The sequence below is a fragment of the Lactuca virosa genome, chromosome 7 (assembly GCF_052849685.1).
Source record: "Lactuca virosa cultivar CGN04683 chromosome 7, Lactuca_virosa_CGN04683_v6, whole genome shotgun sequence".
Lineage (NCBI taxonomy): Eukaryota > Viridiplantae > Streptophyta > Magnoliopsida > Asterales > Asteraceae > Lactuca > Lactuca virosa.
The window spans coordinates 193,966,650-193,988,516 of record NC_136432.1 but is presented as its reverse complement, the minus strand read 5'-3'; the positions used below and the strand labels follow the sequence as shown (position 1 = coordinate 193,988,516).

Here is a 21,867-nt window from a genome sequence, read left to right as displayed (position 1 = left end):
GAAAGAAAATTTAAGGGTAAGACAAAATAATATAATATAAATACTATTTATGGCGTTAACCTTATGAAAGAGTAAATTAATAAAATCGTTCTTATGATTTGGTCAAAATAACACGTTTGTTCCATAATTTTTATTTTGCACTAGGATCATCCCTATGTTATATTTTTATTGCGATTTTGGTCCATACTGTCCTTATTAATTTATTGTTTATTTATTATCTGTAAACATTATTATTTATAAAATAAAACAGAAATACGTATACCCCCACTCCGACCTAACACTCACCTCTCTATCCCTCTCCCGGCTTTAGAGAAAGACAAAATTGCAAGAATGGTCCCCGTGTTATGTCGAAAATTGTCACTTTGGGCCAAACAGATTTAGACTAGCACCAATGGTCCAAAAATTTCCATTTTGTTGTGAGTTTGGTCCATTTTGGTTTAATTTTTTATAAAATGACAATTTTGCCCTTTGCATTTTCTTTTCTTTAACTTTTTTAATTACAGAAATAAAAAAAAAATAAAAAAATACTCTCTCTCTCTCTCTCTCTCTCTCTCTCTCTCTCTCTCATGTTATCTATCCTAGACACATCTTCTCACCCATCTTCTTCTTTTTCCTCAAGAACACTCAAGAACATCCACCACCACCCCCGTTCGACCACCGTATGCCACCATCATAGCCCACCACCATCTACAGATGAACAAACACACATAAATCACATTAACACACACATATACACGGAATCTAAAGAACACATAAACAGATCAACACAAACATCCCTCGGTTTTTCAACCGATTCAACACAAATGATGACTGATTCATAAACCACTCTAGCTTGATTTTAGTCTTGTGTTAAGTGTTCGCCTTAGCGGAGATAGAGTGTAAAAACCTGAAAGCAATATCTATTGAAGATTACATAACTCTTTCTTAGAAAGATTATATTACTGAGTGCTTCAACCACTCGATTTTCCACTTCTAATAAATGTAATTGTGCCAATTCCAGTTTTGAACTACCGCATACTTGGTTGGGACAACTAGCTTATTGGTCCACTGCCTCCCCAGCTAAGCAAGAACGCAAGAAAGCCTTAAACACACACACAAAACCCAAAAATTGATTATCTCTCTCTCTCTCTCTCTCTCAGATCTAAACGTCATTTTTCTTATTCTTCTTCTTCTTCTTTTTATTCTCCTTTTTCTTCTTATTCTTCTTCTTCTTCTTCTTCTTCTTCTTCTTTCTCTCTCTCTCTCATACACACACATATTTGAGGTGATGTTTGAAACTAGACCTGAAATGGTAGTGTTCGTCGTAAATCCTGTTTTGCTAAGGGTTTCGTAGTGGGTTTAAACAACCCTAGCTTTGTTGAGTAGTACATTGTAGGTGCCTCCCCCTTGATTTCTAGTCGTGAAACGCCCCATCTGAAAACCCTAGCCTCCGAGAAACCCTAACTTCATATCTCAATCTCCTTTCTCTTGTCATTGGTTGTCAAGGTTCAAAGGGAGGGAAGCAACGATTGAAGCGGGTGTTTGGGTTGGTGCTACCTGACCAGAGGGAGGAAAAGGGGCAGCCTAGGCCAACGATAGCCGCCGATTTCTTCTTCTTTGGCCGGTGGTAAGCAAGAAACAAGAAAAAGAGAGAGAGAGAGAGAGAGAGAGAGTAAGAGTAAGAGTAATATATATATATATATACATATATATATATATATATATATATATATATATATATATATATATATATATATATATATATATATATAGAGAGAGAGAGAGAGAGAGTAAGTGAGTGAGTGGGTGGGAGAGAAACGATATTTTTTCTTTTCTTTTTCCTTTTTTTATTTTCTATAATAAAAAATAAAAAACAAAATACAAAGGGAAAAATCGTCATTTTATAAAACATTAAACCAAAATGGACCAACCTCGCAACAAAATGGAAACTTTTGGACCATTTGTGCTAGTCAAAACATGTTTAGCCCAAAGTGACAATTTTCAACATACCACAGGGACCATTCTTGCAATTTTTTCTTAGAGAAATGATAACCCTAATCAATCTATGTTGCCACTATTTCAGCCACTAGAGTCATCCACCACTGCCGATGATTATTAAGTGTCTTGTCCACCGGAATCCACCCCTCAACCTTCATCTTCTAACCCTTTAGGACAAGATCGACTTCATCGTGTCTGTAAAGCCAAAACCTCCCTCCACATCTACTCATTATATTGTCATAATCCATATTTGCCTTGTCCCTCCTCATTAGTGATAAGCCCTTCATGAGAACCTTGGTCACCACTGCCTTTTTTTGGAAAACCCACAGTCATGGTAAAACCATGGAATCCGAGACTCTAAATCCTCCGTTGTTGCTCCACCTCTTCGCCCTTAACCCTTGGTTGCATCTGGTTTTATCTTCGTCGACTACGTCTACTCCTTCACTGTCTCCACTTTCTTTTTTGGCTTTAAATGTCGATTGAAGGTCTTCTTCTTTTCCTTCTTCATATGGTTTCATCATCATTATCATTCTTGTCTTTTCTCTATTCAAAATAAATACACCACGGTAAAAACCAAATGCAATCTCTGATTTTAGGTTTGTGTTTTTTTTTCTAGATTAGATTTGAGCAAACCGATTTTGGGTTTGTGGATTTGAAAAGGACCGGTTTTGCCCTAATTTTGACTAGTTTTAGTTTTTTTTTTTTTTTTTTTTTTTTTTGATTGTTTCCGTTAAAGCATCTTAATCTGGTTTGTTTTAATTTCGTTGGTTGATGGTAGTTGATGGAAGTGATGTTTGATGGCAAAATAGGTGGTGTTTGATGGCGGTGGAGGTGTTCGCCGGTTCCTCTAGTGGTGGTGGCACCCAATATGTATAAATTCATACTATTAATTTGTTTTTTATTAAATTAAAAATAATAAAAGAAATTAAAAGTTTTGAAAAAAAAATAAAGAGCAATAAAGTCTTTTTATGATTGTGACTTGTGAGGGACTAAAACACAATAAAATCATACCATAAAGATGATCAAAATACAAAAAAAAGTTAAGGACCAACGTGTAATTTTAACAAAATCATAAAGACGATTTCAATAATTTACTCTAAATAAGCCCAGAACGGTATATAAAATAAAATTCCAAAGAGAAAAGAATCTTAAACGAAAGTATGAAATTCTATATATATATTTAATCTAAAGGAAGTTAGCAATAGTAACTTTTATGTCTTTAGGTTTTTGCCACAAATGTTTAGTGAATTTGACATTTTTAGTCCTTAAAGTGAAAACTTTTACAATTTTGTGTTTTGATTAAGTTTTTGTGCTTTTAGGGTTTTGCCACAAATCTTTAGTAACTTTGACACTTTTCGTCATTGCAGTAAAAAAATTTATATTTTGGTGTTTTTGCCACAAATCTTTAATGAAATTGACACTTTTCATCCTTATAGTCAAAACTTTTACATTTTGACATAAAAACACAAAAAATCTCCTTTAGAATTTTGCCACCATATTTTCTCAACTTTGGCAACTTTCACATTATTGCCACAACATTTTAGGATTTTCTCCACCAGTGTCCCTTCTTTTGGTTGTCGTACACTTTGGACATTTAATTTTAGGGGTTGTCGACTTTCTCTCATATTTGCGGTGATTTACACTTTCAGCACGTATTATTTAAAGTTTGCCGATTTTACCCATATTACCCCAAAAACGGCGTAGCCGCGATTTCTTTGCTAGTTATACATTAAATTCCATAGAGAAAAAGAAAAAACAAAAGAACAATAACATACATGTCATTAAGGCCCAACACCCGGATGGCACCGTGGCAGTTTGGATTTGGACTTTAGACGCACTGTGGGTGGGCTCACACTGAAAGCAAACTTTTATGGACTGCAGGCTTCCTTCCTAAAAACTAGGGTTTACAATTTCACTGCTCTATATAACCTATTCGTTGCTTACCACTTCAATCACACCTTTTCACCAAATTCATCTTCTAAATTCATAATTTTTCTTTTTATGTTTTGCGATTTTGATTTTCAAATAAGAAAGTTCCGATGAGGAAGAAATCCCCTTAAAGATAGGAAGTGCCGTATGACACTTTAAACAGCAGCGGATCACGGCGGCGCGTCATCCCATCCACCAATTCGCCGGCCTCCGATCATTAACACGATCTTAGAGCTCAGTTCGTTGGTCGGGATTCGCGTTCTTGCCTCTTCCACTGTGTGTGTGATTTTGAACGGGTCTCTGAGGTTTTTTTTCATCTACTTTTCTATCAAATCACTTGATTTTTTCTTCATATATTCTGGTTCGATGCCACGTCGACGGTAGCCAAAAGTGCAGTGACCGACGATGCTATGATTGAACCTATAACAGACTTTGTGTCTTTCGCAATTTTATAGGAACCTGTGAACTGATTGTTATCCGTTCATTCACAGAGCCGGTTTTTGCGATTACATTAAAAAGAAATCTTTTTAATTGATTGATTTTGGATGACATTTGTGTATTGCCAATGAGGTATTAAATCGATATAAGTTGGAATTACCGACTGATTTCACATTGATGATAGATCGACTATCTGAGGCATTTAAAATTGTTTTCAATTTTGTTGATCTTAATATACAAAAGGTAATATTTCAATAATTATTTTTGTTATATTTTACTTGAAGCTCCTAAATGATCCAGAGCTTCTTTTTTGGCATTAATATTCACAGTAGTATAACTCAACAAATTATGTTTAAAGTGTTTATTTGGATAACGAACAAGAGTTGATTATATATGAAAAAATCTTGGATAGAAGCCAAATTTGAGACCGCTATGTTTCTAAGAAACAAGGAAAGAAACAAACTCTTGGAATAATTTTTGCTTATTCTTAATCAAAATGCATGTTGCAATTTATAAAACAAGGAATTGCTTTTTAACTAAAATCAGAAGAAATATTCATACTGGAACTAAACGAGAGGTTCAACTTAATGCAATAAACTTCCAAGTGTCATTTATTCATTTTTGACCAAGTTATTAGGTCGATTCATATATGTGGGATTCTTTTGTTATTATACCCCATTACTGAAAAATGTCGGAGATGATGGTGAAGGTGCTGTTAATAAGACATCTGGTTTTGTTGATTTGGGTTCTAGGGAATGTTGTTTGTGTGAAATTGTAATATGTATCCGAGAAGAATGTTGTTGGATTATGTTCCTTGAGAGGAAAGAGATGATTCCTTTCGAAATGTTGATTGATGGCATTTGCAAGAAAGGATTATATGTGGTTAAACAAGATTGAGAAAGGTTTCATGAGTGGTATAACATCAGAGAGTTTTTTAAGAAACAGAGATGTGATCTGTGAGGGATATAGAATAATGAATCTATAAGTGATTGAAAAGATGAATGACTAATGATCCACGAGGCATGGAATACTCCAGATTAAGGTGTGATGTTTTAGGGCATTATAGGTCATGTATGGTCTAGGTTGTCCTAATTGGAAGAAGTTAGGGTTTTTAGTATTGAGTATTTAATAGCTATGCAAGATCATAAAGTTTGAAACTTTATAATTAAAGACATCATTTGAGGATTATATCTGGACTTTGGACGTAATGGCTTAAAGGATTAAGCTCCTAATAGAAAGGAAGGATGATAGAAATGTTGGGTGTACCAAAGGGAATGTTGGACTTACGTGGTCAACTCTGTGATTATGGTCAATACGTAGTATATCTAATCTTCTGAAATAAACCGAGGGTTGGGCCCATATGTGTAGGTAGGGTTGAAATACAACCCATGACGCCCTAGGGTTGAGCCCATATATGTATATTGGGTTGGAACACATCTTAGGGTTAAGCGATTGGTTTGTGGTATTTTGGGAACTTTTTAATTTTATGTTTTAAGTTTATGTTTATGGTTTCAGGTACTTTCGGTTCGAAAGGGAAGGACAACATCCTTTCTCATGATTTTTGCATTTTGAATATTTGTACTTTGATATTTTGATATTATATTTGGTGATGGTTTTTGAAACAATTAATGAATGAAATTGTTGGTCTTTCAATTGAAAATTATTATCACTGTTTTTGGGTTATAAAAACTACATATAAATAATGTTTTCAATTGTTGGTTAGTTTATATTACTACATCTAGAGTAATATGAACAATTTGAATAAGACTATCATGTAGTTGAGACACCTAACTACACACTTAACCCTAAGGCAAGAGAAAGGCTCAATGTCAGATATTTCTTTCCAACAATGTTTGACTAGACAATTTAATTATGTTGTGGAGAAAATGGACTTTGGAAGTATAAATGTTTCTAACTTTTGGGTCTTAGATATATATATTGAAAAAGTCAAGAGGTGTTGTCATTTCAAATATGTATATTGAACTCCATATTACTTTTATTTCTAACTTTTTGGTCTTAGATATAATGTATGGTATTCTAATTTACCCTATTTTATAGGGGATTAAGAAGAACTAGGAAGTTGAAGCGTGTAGAGTTGATTTGATGTCAATTTGCCTTTGATTAGTTGGACCTCTCTATACCTAAGCTTTTTATTTTGCATTAGTCTATATATATCAATGCAAATGAAAATAAGAAGTTGAAGCATGTAGAGTTGATTTGATGTTAGTTTGTCTTTGATTAGGGGAACCTCTCCATTCCTAAGCTTTCTATTTTCTGTTAGTTTCTGTACACCAATCCAAATGTGAGTATCACACACGTTGTTTAATATCACTTAAGAGTTTGAAGTAGAAGTATTATGAAGTTTAAAAATATATCATTTTTTCCAGGTATTTAGAACACCTACGTTTTCAGTATCATTTTTCTATGTAGTAAAAACATATTGCCTCATTAGAGTTGTTTTAAGGAAATATCATACAGTCAGTTTGTTTGTTGCCTTTGGGATTTGGGTGTCACAAGTTTACTCTTCTCCTTACATTTAAGATGGTTCACATAATATTTTTCAAATTGTTTATATTATAATTTTGGATGATCTAGTTATATAAATTGGTCAGCGAGTTGAGGATATTAGTTAACTAAGTGGTTTTTCAATGGGAGTTATTAAATTATATTTTTATATTTCTTCCCTTTAGTTAAAATATTTTTAACCTTTTCGGATCATTTGTTAACTCTTAACAATTATTGTTTGTGTTTCAATTAATATTTTTAAGCAATCATGTAACAATTTAAGATAAACACAACACACATGTAAACAACAAGAGTAACTAGTGGTTGTCGAAGCCAAGAAAAATAAATACCCTAAATATTACATATTAAAATAGTGTATAGTCGTAAATGGCTCGTATCCACGAAGATTGGTTCAATTAATAACTCTATGAAAATCTTGTTATACAAATACTTGTGAAACTAAAATAAAAATAAAAATAGAGTTTTTTTTTTTTTTTTTTTTGAGATATGTAAAAGGAAACTAGAGTTACACTGAGATTTAAAAACACATATCAACAAAAAGTAAGGTTTGATATAAAATCAATGAGAGAAAGATGGCTGACTTAATGTTTCATCACTTGAATACTTGGTAAATATATCATTAGAATCCAAATTGCAATACTTGTCTTAAATCTCTAATTTGGCTATAGTAATCAAAGAAGCTTTAGATTACCTAGATTTTTCTTAGTTATTAAAGTAGCTAGAGAAACTCATAACATATTTTCTTAGTTAAAGTCACAATTTCCATTAAGCATGTAATTAGTGAAAATTAACTAGCATTAAGAACCAAAAAGTTAACGAATCAAAGATGAGTCAAAAGCTTCCACTACCATGTTGGAGAAAATATTTTTCTGATTGTATGAAATGATAACTAACACAAGAATCAGTAGTTGCTTACTAATTTAGAGATTCATTATTTAATCAAGAAATCAGCCAACTAATCACTACAAATACATTTAAACTCATGAATAAAAACATACAAGTAGCAAGAAGATGTTAAAATATAAAACATTTTCATAAAGACTCAAGAACAAGTTCTTGGAGTTCATTAACATTGAACCAATCATTCTAGAAAATTCACAAAAGTCAACCAAGATTAGTTTAGCCTGACATGGCTAAACTCAAGAAACTAAAATAAAAGTTAGGAGTACCAAACATTTAGCAAAGATTGAAGAGCAAAAATGAAGATGTTCTTCAAGTTTTTCAAGGCCTTCAAAGTGCAGAGGAAATGCTCCCAAACTTGGATCCAAAATTTGTCTCAAAAGTATCCCACCAACCATCCCAAAATAGAAGCTAAAAGTAAAATCTCGAAATTGCCCCTGCAGGAGGTCACACGGCCTACGTGACTTTTAGCCTATTTCTTGTGCGGGTTGCGTAAGCTGGTTAAGAATGGGCATTTTTTGTTTCTTGGTCCTGAATTGCATTAGTCCGCCAGCCCAAGTTTCTCCAATAGTTGATATGTCCAAGAGTCTTCAAATCTTCATAATTTAACAAGTCCAAACATTTTTTTTCCTTCCAATCTTCATTTAAGACCAAAACAAATTGGTTGTTAACAAAACACTTTTGAAGTAGCCCATATCATCACATCTCTCCTTAAATCCCTAGCCCAATTGTGTCCATCAAGTAATCTGGAAATGCACTACAAGCTTCATGTTTTAAGACCTCATACTCCCGCAACCGTTCCACTTTGAATAGTCTTTAATAAATATGCAAATAAGCTGAAAGGACTAGAAAGTACCCGATAAAGATATAAAATAACAAAAAGAGAAAAAAAAATGCATGAAAGTTAACTAAAATGACATAAATGTGCTAAAATAAACTATAAAAAAGTAAACAAAATGAAACTCTCAGTAACATTTTCTTTAATCCTATGCGTTTTTCCTGTTAGCTAACATGCATAAAAACATAGTCATTTTTAGGGATAAAGCAACCACATGGATGTTCGGCCACCATTTGGTAATCTTCAGTCTTATTGTATTACATTTACTATTCTAGTACGATTTCCTAATTAGTCTATTATGATACAATTAAAAAGAAACTTTACAATACAAAATAAATAATCAAAAGTTCATTCCTAAGTGTCCTAGGAGGACAAAGGAGATGATCTTGTTAGTATGGAAGTGATCAATGTAAATGTTACACTGATGCTAAGTTTCACTGTCACACCCCAAACCGGAACAGCGGAAACGTTCGGGGGCGGAGGACGTCATGTTTAGTATCACAACACATGCATTATAGTAATCAAAGTAACAACGACCATTGTATATATGTAATAAAGTGTTTACAATGTATTTGATTCACAAAAGATTTACTCCAAAAGTAAATAACAAAACAAGACATGAAGCTATATGCTCCATCTTCTGAATCCCTGAGTGCGTACCTGTCTACTAGTTTCCTGAGAATACAAGTTATTTTGAAATAGTAGATCAACATTTAAGCTGATGAGTTCATAAGTATTTTAGTGATGTAAAGTAAGTTCTTTAGAAAAGTTCGTCTGTTCCTCTAGAAAATCCTATATTTTCTTATATGATGAATGACAGTAAAAACGACTCTATAATTCTTTCTATGAGTACTAGATGGGTACAAGTTATATACAATCCAGATCAAACAGAAAATTGATTGTGTGAATCTGCCCTAAGCCCACAACCAAACAAGGAACATGAAATGAGGCGGAAAGCACACATCCCATTGTTTGTTAGATCTTCATTGTATATAACCCTGGTGTACTCATTTGGTACTTACGGAGTTAACTGTAATAGTTCCTTTATTTGATGAAAACATTCTTTAAGAAAATCATAAATTTCCTTTAGTAAAAATGGTAACCGCAATAGTTCCTTCTATAATCACTTAGTTTATACTAGCTATATATAATCTAATATCGAACGGGCAGTTAATTGTGTGAATCCGCCCTAAGCCCACAACCAAACAAGGAACAGGAAGTAAGGCGGAAATCACACATCCAACTACCTATCGGATATTAATTATATATAACCCTGAGGTATAAACTAAGGTATTATAGAATTAACCATTAAAGGTCCTTTAAGTTATACTGGTTTAATAAAATGATTTAAACCTTTTATAGATAAGTTTCTAGTTTAGCCAACTTAATGTTCTATCTGAAAAGTATGTTTTGTACTAGAAAACGGTTTACTGAATTTGTATGCTATGACCTGACCCATACCTGCTACTCCCTATGATTACTTGGTGTATACAGAATATATATATATATATATATATATATATATATATATATATATATATATATATATATATATATAGCTAAGATCGAATAGATAGTAGATTATGTGAATCTGCTCTAAGCCCACAACCAAACAAGGAACATGAAATGAAGCGGAAAGCACACATCCTACTGCCTGTCGGATCCGATTAATATATATCACTGATGTATCTACCGAGGAATCATAAGGTTAGCATTATAGGCCCCTTTCTAACTGAATGTTCTTGTTACGAGTAAGTTATGTGGCGTTGTTCTATTGTTAGGACGACTACTAGAAGTAATGAAACCATGCACTCTTAACGCCTCAGTCGATACTGTTGTGAGTTTTGTATATATTAACATGTTTTATTTATTATTGTCCGGTACTTTGTAGATGTACCATTTATAAATAAAATCCGGTACTTTGTAGATGTACCCCATATATAACTCCGGTACTTTGTAGATGTACCCCATATATATATATATATATATAACCTGGCACATTTGTAGATGCACCACATATATATAACCTTATACCATGTTTATTATCATATTTTGTTTAGAACAATGAGTTAATGATACGTTCCCTTCCTAGGTTACTGGGTGTGTAAGGTATAAGTATGTAAATCATGATTTGTTCTTCTGTTTATAGTGTGTTCCTCCCTGTACTAGTTATAGTATGTTCCTCCCTGTACTAGTTATAGTATGTTCCTCCCTATACTAGTTATAATATGTACTGAACCCCTAAACTATACCTATTATAGTTTAATAGTATGTTTATTTGAACTGTTACTGACTTGAAGAAAAGACTCATTTATCTACTGAGTTAAGCATGTACTTTTAAGAATGAAGTTTTACAAACAATCAAACTAATACTTTAAAAAGAGTTTTTGAATCACTTTGATCACTTACAAAAGCATAAGAAATCTTTTAATGTGATGATTATCACAGGTAAATATTTACACAATATTCATTGTGTTCAACTTGTATTCCCCCCCCCCCCCCTTAAAATTATTTAAAACATTTAAAAGATTGATTATAGGGGTATGAACTCACCTTATGTGGGTGATTCAATTGAAGATTCGTGTAAGGATGAGAAGTTCCACGAATGAATTCCCGAGACACAAACGAGTCCTAAATGACATATAATGACATATATAGGCATGTAAATAGTGTTTAAAACAACTAACATGCAAGGAAACAACCTTAGGGACTAGGAAACACTTGGAATGAAGTGTTACAATCACATGTGATTGATTAATGGGAGTTCACGGCCACACAAAGTGTGTTTACGGCCAAGGAAGAGTTTACGGCCAAAGATGTTTAAGTGTTTACGGCCAAAGCTTGATCTATGAAGGGTTTACGACCAAAATCATGATCTCATGAAGGGTTTACGGCCATAGGAAGATTTACGGCCGTAAACTCTTGAATATCATGCACTTATGGTTTGTTTCATGGCTAGGAATCAAGTGTTTCTTATGGATAACTAGATGATAGAAGAGATACTCACACTTTGGAGGTCTTTAGGGTGTTTACGGCCCAAGAACAAGTGTGTGTTCTTGGTGTTCTTGGTGAAAAGATGAAGACTTGAAGATCTTCAAGGAAAAGTGATGAATTCATGGATGAAATCAAAGGTTTCACAAGATCAAGAAGGATATCAAGAAACAATGGATGAATCACTTACAATATTGAAGAGAAATGGAAGTGTTCTTGATGATACTTGAGAGAGAAATGAGTTTCAGCCTTGAAGATGTGAAGAATGATGAAGAAATGAAGGAATTTGATACATAAAGGGAAGGGGTTCACGACTGCCTAGAGTTTACGGCCGTAAACTCCTTGTGATGGAGTTTCCGCCTCGACTGCAACCCAATGAACTTTAGCTAACACATCCCTACACACAATCCTTAAGTGTACTAGGCTTAGAACCCTCAAATAGACCCCTAACACTGCTAAAAGATAGCAGAAACAAGTCTGACATTTGATTGGATAGATTGGCTTTACCAGATAGAAATTCCAGGTTGTCACATTCACTAAAGACGATTCTGTTCACAGTCGGAATTCGTGCTTTTACTGAATGGTGAGATATTAGCTTGGAAGAGTATCTGGTAATACACCGTAGTGGATTTAACAACATACTTAGAGTATATTACAACTAGTTAGACTACAAAGGAAAACTATGTGACTAAAAGATATTCATTAGTGGCATCTGTTGAAATTCAACCATTGATGGTTATTTTAAAGTTTCTTGTGACTATATGGGTGAATTTACCTTGAGTAAGGATCCTAAGTCACATAAGGTTAAGTACCATCAAATTTGATAGTGAGTCGAATGTGAAGACATCATAATCAACAAAGTCATATCATAAAAAAATATTATAGGTCCATTCTCTAAGCTAGTGTCAGTGACAAAGTTTGATGGCCAAACATGGTAAGAAGGCATTAGATTTGAAAATGAATTAGCTTAAGCATATTTAGTTTAGTTTGTTTTAGATTTGATAACTTAATCAATATAAGTATTTAGCCGATTTAATGATTACTAAGTGGAGATCTAATATATGATGAAGATCAATCATCTCATTAGTTTATTATGGTGTTCTCCTTTTGCATATTTGGAACTCACTTCCCGAGTATTAATTTGCTCAAACCGCTACATTCGGTCATACTCTTGGAAGTAAGTGGTGATTTAAGACTGTCACTGAGTATTAGTAGATTGTTCATGCTGATTGGACATAACATAGAGACTACAACTAACACTCATGAGTACTTAATGGATATTTAAGTATTGGAACAAACCATCTTTTGATATAACTTCATGGATAAAGTCATAAGTAATTCTAAGATGATAGTACATGAGATTTTTACTTTCCAACACTATCTGTAACTAGTAGTAACAAAGGTATGTCCATGTATGACATGATGAGTAGACGAAAGCTATGTAGTCAAAGGTTATTTGTTCCTTTTTCCCTAACTGGAGAAGCGATATATGTGGGCCCCTTGATGATTTGTTGCTGACATCTAAAGTGTTTGGCCGAGCCTTGACTGAAATTGATGTGTTCAATTTAGTAGTCTGATGTGGTCGTTACAATTCTTTAATGAACATTCAGATTGATCCTTATCCATGTCTCAGATTTATACACTATCTCGTAGAACAAATGAATATATGATCTCTTATTTAAGGGTTAAATCTTAGTTTGATCAAAGTTTTATAGTTTCATTAGATGACATACTCTTTGTTGATTATTTGAGAAACATTAGACCTCGTATAGTTGATGACTTGTCCAAGTGGGAGACTGTTGGAAATAGTGTCCAATATCATAACTATTAGTGATATTTCTAATAATAATAGGGTCATTTTGGGTTTCCCTTAAGACCCATTTGAGTAATTAAAAGACAAAAAAGTTTTAGGAGAAATTAGTTTATTAATTTGTTATGTTATGATAAATTAAGACAAAATTAAAAAAATGGTCCTTGTGGTATGCATTTTTTTGGGGTTTTGGTCCAAACCTCGACTTTTTTGGCTTTGTGATCCTTTTGGCCATGTTCGTACGTAGATTTGGTCTCTCGTAAAATTGAAATGACTAAATTGCCCTTATTAGATTTATTTTCCATTTTCTTTTTTATAAGTATTTTTATGTATTAAATAAACATAGTCTTTCTCTCTCTCTCTCTCTCTCTCTCTCACCCCAGACCAACTCCCCCCACCTTTTTCTTCATTTACAATCAAGAACACCCCACCGGAGGTGGAGCTGTTTTCCAACCACCAAGAAACATCGCTGCCACCATCTATATTTCCACCTCTTTGAATCACATTCTTAACCCCAAATTGAAACTCGAAGGAATGGTGGGTCGCAGGTCTAGGATTCAAAAAAAAAATGAGACCCACTGTAGGTCTCTTGGTCTCGACTGGGCATACCGACGATGGAGAATACAAGAAAGGGGTGGCGATGGATTACCAACAGTAGTAGACGGCGGTGACGGACTGCAGCGACGGTGGAAGGGCAACGATGGAGATGGGTGGCTACGGTTGGTGGCTATGAGCGGCCTTACCGCTTCATTTCTATTGGCGGATGCTCGACGAGGGACCAAGATGAAGCAACAACAACAATAACGTTTGGTGGTGGTGGGTTATGACATGATGGAGGTGGAGGGACTGCCACCATCGGCTGTGGTGGTCCTCTGCCCCGGTGAAGTGAGAAACGTGGTAGAGTGATGAGGGGAGGTGGTGATGGGTGGTGCCTGGCAGTCTTCTCCGGTCAGTGGCATAAAAGGGTGAACCACGGTGGTTCTCGGCGGTTATACAGCAGCAACACCAACCTTGGTGGTGGTGTTGCTATGGTGGAGGAAAGAGCTCCGACAGAAACAGTGGTGTGGGGATGGTGGTTTGCGGTAGGGAAGGAGGTGGTGGTAGTGGTGATGCTATGGTGGAGTAATTGTAACGCTTGGACCAGGTATTATTTAGTTCTCAATATTTAGGGTTTTGGGCTAGAACTCGACGAGTTGGGGAGCTCCAACTCGTCGTGTAGAGATTTATTTGGACGCGGGTTTAAGGACTCAACTCGACGATTTGGGGAGCCCCAACTCGACAAGTAGACGCTGGAAAGGAAAACCCTAATTTTCAGGGTTTGCACCCTATTTAAGGGCCTTAAGCCTCATTTTTAGCCTCCCTTATCACCCCCTTTGTCCAGAGAAACCCTAGTTCGTTCTTTTCCTACCATTTTGAGTGTGTGAGAGCTTAAGGAGTGCCTTTTTGGTGTTTATGTGAAGAAGCTTGAAGTGGTTGGTGCATAGCTGAAGGGAGAGGCTGTAGATCCGATGTTTACTCTATTGTGGCAACCATTTTACGGTATAAAGTCGATACCTTGGCCTTTTATTGCTTAGATCTTCTCCTAAGAAAGTTTATGGCCATTATTAGCCTAGTTTGGGACCATTCTTGGATTTGAGCATGTTGTAAAGATATGGCTTCAGATCTGGACATCTCATGGCCTTTATGGACTTAAAGTTGGCAACTTTATCTAGTCTTGGCCCTCCTTCATGCTCCATGCATGGACGTAAACTTAGCAACTTTACGTGGTATTTTAGTTCTAGGGGTCCAGATCTATAGTTTGGGCTTCAGATCCGCTTAGAAGGGGATGAATACGTTAAGACTAGGAAAACTCGACGAGTTACCTTGACAACTCGACGAGTTGGATCGGGTTTTCTCCCTATCTGGATATTATGCAAACTCGACGAGTTGTCCTGTCAACTCGGTGAGTTGACTAGGGTTTTTCCCGGTTTTCCGAGTTCTGAAGGAACTCGACGAGTCAGGAAGATGCACTCGACGAGTTGGGTCAACATGGACTGTTGACCTTGACTGTTGACTTTGAATTTATCCATGGTTGACCAAGTTTAACTTTAAGGGTATGTTTGGTATTTCGGGATTTTGATAAAGTTAGTCATGTGGTGGTTGTAGGCAGATGAGTTCGGAGTTGTGAGTTGGGAGTTGATCTTACCGGTTCAACATTTTTTGAGAGGCGAGTCTCCTCACCATACCAATGGGTCGAAGGCACCAAGGTCGACCCATTCAGTTAGTTATGATGATTATTGTGGAATTATTATTAATATGCCTAGTATGTATGGGAATGTGTTAGTACCTTATTGGTTAGGCATGGAAGACCCCAGGGGGAGCCCGTGGCAGTTGGATATCAGACCATGAGCCCATGGCATTCAAGGTAAAGACCATTAGGGGATCCCATGACATATAGGTATAAGACCCTGGGGGGAGCCCACGACATCCTGGAGTAAGACCCTAGAGGGAGTCCACGACATCCCTATATGTTTTATGTAGTATGCTAGTTATTTCTGTGATATGTGGTATGCTAGTTGACTCTGTGTTATTTGTATGGAAGACCCCCGGGGGAGACCATGACATTCCAGGTAAAGACCATAAGGGGAGCCCATGACATGTAGATATAAGACCCTGGGGGGAGCCCACGACATCCTGGAGTAAGACCTTGGAGGGTTTTCCGACATCCTTATATGTTTGTATGCATGGCTTATATGGTTTATGTAGCTGATATATCTAATATGGATTATGTGGATTGTGTAGGGTATGCTCTGGGGAACTTACTAAGCATTAGCTTATAGTTTGTTGGTTGTTTCAGGTGCTTCAGCATCTAAGGGCAAGAGCCCGGCGTGATGGCGCGACATGCACTCTCTGGCGTTTTATTTGTGACACTCTGATATTATGAATAATTTATCTGATGTTATGGATTTTGAAAACAAATGTGATTGGAATTTTATATCTTATGGAAATGATTTGGTTATTTAAAAATGAAAAATTTTATTGGAAATTTGGGTCGTTACAGTAATGGTGGTTACAGGTGAAGAAAATGGGTGGAGGGTAAGGGAGGTTTTATGGATTTTTGAAGAAGAAGAAGAAGAAGGAGAGAGAGAGAGAGAGAGAGAGATAGAGAGAGAGAGAGAGAAAGAGGTGGGTCCCATCATTTTTATTAATAAAACTTTATATTAAATAAAAAAACATAGAAAATGTATCAGAAGGGTATTTTTGTCTTTTTAATTTTACGAGGGACCAAAACCACAAACAAAGTAGCTCAAAAGGACCACCAATCCAAAAAAGTCGAGGTTTGGACCAAAACCCTAAAAAAATGCCTACCACAGGGACCATTTTTGCAATTTTGTAATAAATTAATTAGAAACTATTTTGGAATTAATTAATTAGAGAGACTGAATGTTAATTAATTAAAATGTTTAATTAATTGAAACATTCCAGAAAGATAGAGACAGGGGACAAATTTTGATAAGCGCTATTAGGGTTTATCAGGGTTTTGGAGTTGCTTTGGCAGGAAGCAAATGAGAACCTATAAATAAGGAGCTAGAGATAAAACCCTAGTTGCTCATTCTTACTCCTAGATTTCGTCCTCCTTTTCCTCCCTCCTAGGTAACGCAAAATAACCCTTCTAGGGTTTTGTTTTGGGGATTTTACCTCCCATCTCCTAGGGCTTTGTTGTTTTGCTCTCATAGTGTTCTTGGGTGTGATGTCATTAGAATGATTCTATTGTGGGTCCTCTCATCTAAGCAAATGTGGCAAGAACTCGATCTCAAACAAGGAGATCTCTAGCTTCAAAAGAGGTATGTAATTTTTATTACTTTAGTAGTTGCAATAATAGAATGAACTTAGATCCTTATATGTTGCATGAGCACATAAAAATTGTAATATGTTTATGCTGTTTATGAACTTGTGTTAGTATGCCTAAACTTATCACAATTTTAGAATGGGTCATCCAGACCAAATACAAACAAATTTTTCTGACAAAAAAAATAAACTTCAAACTGACATTCAGGTTTCAGATAAAATTCCGGAGTTCAGAAAAAATAAAAAAAAATAAAAAACCTTAGAATTTCGAAAACAAGTCTGAAATCTGATGAATAAATCCAGAACCATAAGAAAAAATTCCACTTTTTATTAATCTTATAAAAAGTTAAAGAAACACATTAATTGAAATATATATACAATATTATGACATAAAATCAAACATTGATTGAAAAAAAATATATGCTATTACTTTCGAAATGAATATTTTGAACATAAATAGATAGATTACTTTGATTTTTTTTTCTTTTGCAAAAAAGACAAAACGAATTTCAGAATTTGAAAAACAGTTCAAATGAGATATAAAAAAAAATCAAAAACTAAAATAAAATATTATTTTCTTTAAATAGGGCTATTTAAAATGGTTAATGTAATGAATTTGCTATTAAAAAAAACAACCCTGCTAGACCAGGCTCACTTTAGATGTTGTTTGTTTTTTCTAAGGCAAAATGTCTGCAGTCTGCAGACCACATATGTAGATCTCTGCAGCAGAAGATGTAACGACCCAAAAATTGAGGGTAAAAATTTCATTTTTAATATAGTCAAAACATAGATATCATTTATTCCAAACATCCAAAACATCGTTAATTAAAAACATTTATCAGAGTTCATCCCAAAATCATTCAATGCGGAAAACATAGGTGTGTGCACTGCAATGAATCCGAGCCCATCCTTTCCAAATAGATGATACCTGAAACCAATAAACAAAACTGTAAGCACGAAGCTTAGTGAGTTCCCCAGAGCATACCCCACATAGTTCACATAATCACATAATCCATATTAGCTATAAAAGCTACACGAACCATATCAATCACATATCTATATCAATCACATAGCCATGCATATCAGCATATACGGATGCCGTAGGCTCGTCCCCAGGGTCTTACTCCAGGATGCCATGGGCTCCCCACATGGTCTTACACCTAAGTGCCATGGGCTCTCCCATGGTCTTTGATAGGAAAGCCATGGGCTCTCCACATGGTCTTACATCCAGGTGCCATGGGCTCTCCCATGGTCTTTCATGCAAATATCACAAGACAATTAGCATACCACATATACATGCATACCAAACATATCAGTAGTGAATCTACAATAAACACTACAACATAGTAGGAAAGCCATGGGCTCTCCTCATGGTCTTACATCCAGGTGTCATGGGCTCTCCCATGGTCTTCCATACAAGTATAACACATATACTACTAACATACTTCCTAGCACGTAACCAGCTAACATGCCACATAATACCACTTCAACTAGTGTACTACATATCATAAAATGGGCCGGCCTTGGTGCCTTAGACCCATTGGTATGGTGAGGAGACTCACCTGGCACTACTGAAGTCCCGCAGATGAAACTCCAACTGCTGGTTGACAGATTCCCGAACTGCCAACATCAAACAACACCCAATTAATAATTGGGTTCCAAGCCCAAGGTCTAACTCTCACTCCAAAGGCCCAAAAGTCAAGTATGGGCCAAAGCCCAACATATGGCCCAATTTTCCAAATTGGGCCCAAACCTTTACATGGTCATAATTAAAGGCCCAACCATTTATTCTGGTCCAACATTTGACACACTAATGGCCCAATATCATATAATCCTTAAGGCCCAAACTATGGCCCAATTTTCCAAATTGGGCCCAGACCTTCAAATGGGCCTTACCCTAAAGCCCAACAACATAGTCTACTCCATATGATCATTCTTGGATGGCCCATTAATGATCCAATTACCAAAGCCCAATGGAAAGGCTCAACTCAAGGCCCAAGTGAAATTAGGGTTTCACATAAAATGATGATTAGGGTTAAGTGTTCCTACTTAACCCATTAAGGACTTATTCCATTAAGGACTTAATCCATTAAGTCTAATATTGCTTTAGATTAATTTGCCAACGATTATTAATTAATAATTTAAGTTTAATAAATAATCCCTATGCGGGTCCCGATCAGTCCCGAAATTAGGGTTTCATGACATTAGGGTTTTCCAAACCCTAATTAGGGTTTCCTACCTAATACTAGCCCATTAGTCAACTGGTTGGGCTTTTAGGTCGCTTTGGGCCTCATTGGGCCCATTAGGGTTTTATTAGGTCAATTAGGGTTTCCTTGGGCCCATTATGGCCTCATTGGGCCCACTAGGGTTTCATGCATCCCCAACGAATCAAACACAACAAAGCAAAGTACACCGCCACCCGACGCGGCGGCAGGAGGCGGCAGCCACCACCTCACGTTGATGGTTTAGAGTTTCTTTTCATTATTCCGACCCGATTACAATTTACAATGCTTAAACTCAAAAATAAACACACACACACACTAATAGATAAACACACAAACACACACATGGCAGCACATGGTGGTAGCCACCACCTTACGGTGGTGGCGGGGTTATTCTTTGGTTTTCCGGCTAACACATTCATACACTATCACACCCTTCGATGCATTCATACACACCAGAACACACACACACACACAGCTACCACCTCACGATGGTTGGTGGTGGCGGAATAGGGTGTAAACGGCGGCAGCCACCATGGTTGGCTGCCATGGTGGTGCCCTTGCTTCCGGTGGCTTAGGACGTCCCACACAGACATATAATAACTATACAATACTAAGAATCTACCGAGCACATACAAATACGAACCCACAACCACACAGTGGCTATCATACACAACCAGAGCAAAGAAAACCGGTGGTTGCTTGAGGCTACGAGCGGTAGAACTTAGGGAAGAGAAAGGATGGCGGCAGCAAGCGTATCCCGGTGGTCGTCGGCCCCATTAGCGGTGGTCTACTCTGGTTTCAACTAGTAGGAAGGCGGCTGGAGGTCACGAGTGACGGCGAAAGCAGTAGAAGAAGGGACCTTCGTCGTTGACCCTCGTCGTCGCCGGTTGACGGTTCGTATCGGCGGCAAAGCCTCGGCTGCTAACGGCAATCGGCTGGGTCCATCAGTTGATTGGAAGAACGGGAGAGGCGAACGGTGGCGATGGAGCGGTGGCGGAGGAAGGATGGGGGGTATAGAGGTGGTGTTGCGCTGGAGGTGAAGGAGGGTGACAGCTGTATCCATTTCTAGGGTTAGGGCAATGCAATAGTTAAATACCGGTACCCTAACAATCTTCATCCCATAATGGCATAGATGGTCCCTCTCTTTAGAAATCATTTCAAATCAGATCCCTTATTTTACCATTTAAATCCTGCCCCCTGAAACCCTTTACAAATTAAGTCCAAAAGTTACCAATTACACCCTGCCTTCTAAAATCCTTACGAGATAAGTCCCGAAATTACCCTTTTAACCCCCGAATAATCCAAATTATAACATTCGGCTCCCCAAAACCAACACTCCACTAAATAATATAGATTTAGGGCGACTATTCGTTCATCAATTTTATCTATTTATTTCTTAAATAAACAGAATGTTACAACTCTCCCTCACTTAAATTAGATTTCGTCCTCGAAATCATTCCTTACCATTCCTTACCCGCCCGACAACTTGGACGACATGGTCATAATCCTGGGCACACCCTAGCCTTCCCAGGGTAACCATGACCAGCCTTCACAAGGTTCTAGAACCCGAAGATGAACAAATTTCCTGCAACAAGATCACATCTACTCCGTCCGACTCCCGAAGTCTCGAGAGGGTCTGTCTCCCTGACAGACCGCCTGAATCATTGACGAATTCACTACACTTATCTCCCAACTGGCTACGCAACTTCTGATAACCTGAGGTTCCCACTAGAAAATAGAGGCACAGACCAAAATTTCCTGTAGTACACTTATACTTTGCCAAGGCTCAGCTAATCCCGCTGTGAGTGACTTGTCACTTCCCAATCGATCAACTATTCCGTCCGTACTTGCAACCTAAAACACAAATACCATCACTGCCCAAATGCTGAAACTGGCCGAACACTGAACTGCCTGAAGCAGTATGTTGCCACATGGCTGCTTTCCAAAATCTAACGAGACCTTCCTGGTCTCAATCCATTCGACAATCATCTGAAATACCTGGTTCTAACCCGATTACGGAGCCCAAAGGCTCACACGCAGTTACTCAATGTGACTTCTGAACGAAATCCTCCTCTGGAACCAGTTGTCACTAGTTATCATGACACTGAGGCTCTAATAACTTTCTGATCTAAATGATCGGGTCCATGCGTCAAGTCCTGACGTCGTCAAATCCAAGTCTAAAAGTGATTGCTACCCGACCAATGGTAGCCTGATATCCCGAATAACCTTACGCAGTCCATTGTTCCCCTGATCTCATAAACTGTAGGGGCGATCCTACAGTCTTATCATTGGGTCGATCAGGTCTAATCCATCTGTGTAATTCCGAAATCCGATCCGTGGATTCCCATATTCTCACCGCTGCACCCGAACTGGTGGGTACTACTGTCCCTTCAATGATCTAATAA

General features: G+C 36.7%; 2 non-coding genes across 2 annotated transcripts; both read left to right on the top strand.

The window, feature by feature from the left end:
* Nucleotides 1–4,011: 4,011 nt before the first annotated feature.
* Nucleotides 4,012–4,079, top strand: LOC145128166 (small nucleolar RNA U49). The gene has a single exon (XR_013716766.1). It is a non-coding gene; the product is annotated as a small nucleolar RNA U49 (small nucleolar RNA).
* Nucleotides 4,080–4,266: 187 nt separating this feature from the next.
* LOC145128165 (small nucleolar RNA snoR2/U65) lies at nucleotides 4,267–4,420 on the top strand. Its single transcript, XR_013716765.1, has one exon. It is a non-coding gene; the product is annotated as a small nucleolar RNA snoR2/U65 (small nucleolar RNA).
* The last annotated feature ends 17,447 nt before the right edge of the window (nucleotides 4,421–21,867 follow it).